Source organism: Odocoileus virginianus, chromosome 10, assembly GCF_023699985.2.
Source record: "Odocoileus virginianus isolate 20LAN1187 ecotype Illinois chromosome 10, Ovbor_1.2, whole genome shotgun sequence".
NCBI classification, from domain to species: Eukaryota; Metazoa; Chordata; class Mammalia; order Artiodactyla; family Cervidae; genus Odocoileus; species Odocoileus virginianus.
In genome coordinates this window covers 33,483,089-33,483,843 of record NC_069683.1, presented here as the reverse complement: position 1 = coordinate 33,483,843, position 755 = coordinate 33,483,089, and positions in this window count along the sequence as shown.

Sequence of the window (755 nt, the reverse complement as noted above, 5' to 3'; positions counted from 1 at the left end):
GACTGCAACCACAGCACATTCAGCCCCAAGTGCAGGGCCCTCAACTGTACTAGTCACACACCCTGTTCCTCAGGCCAAAGAAAAGAGTGTGTTTGGCTGGAGTATTCTTTGAAAGACCCCCTCATCCCTGAAGGAAACCTAGTTAAGTGCAGAAGTGCTGACAGTGGAGGGGCTGAGGCAGCCTCGCCTCGAGTCCCTCCTGCTCCCTTTCCTTTCTGACAACAGACTCCAGCTCCACCCCTTTCCTTTCAGCCTCCCACTCCCCACCCACTGTCGGTCGACTGGTCTACCACTTGTCCGCGCCGGAAACACCGGGATGTAAATTCCTCGGGATGAGACATGGAGTCTAGCCCATGTCAGCTCTGAGTGCAGTTTCCCAAGTTCCCTAGTCCCAGGGCTGCCATACAGGAGCGCAGGATGTGAAACTGTCCATTAGTTTGCCCCTGATGACCTGGGGGTGAAGTGCCGGGGCACAGGGAGAAGTGTGGCCCGCTGGGTAGCTGCCACCTGTAGAGGATTAAGGAAGCCGAATCTTTCTATTTCCTAAATTGGACTGCAGACTGTAGCCAATGTACTTTCTCTTTGTAGTGGCTTCAAGTTGTGTCTGGAATAGAGTCAGGGGTGTTTTTCTTGGACTGAAAGGCTTGCCTTGAGCATCGTCCAGATCATATTGCAGAGAGTTATGCTCCAACTAGCTACATCTGCTAAGATGTACCTGGGGGGAGTTCCCCGGTGGTCCAGGGGGTAGGACTTGG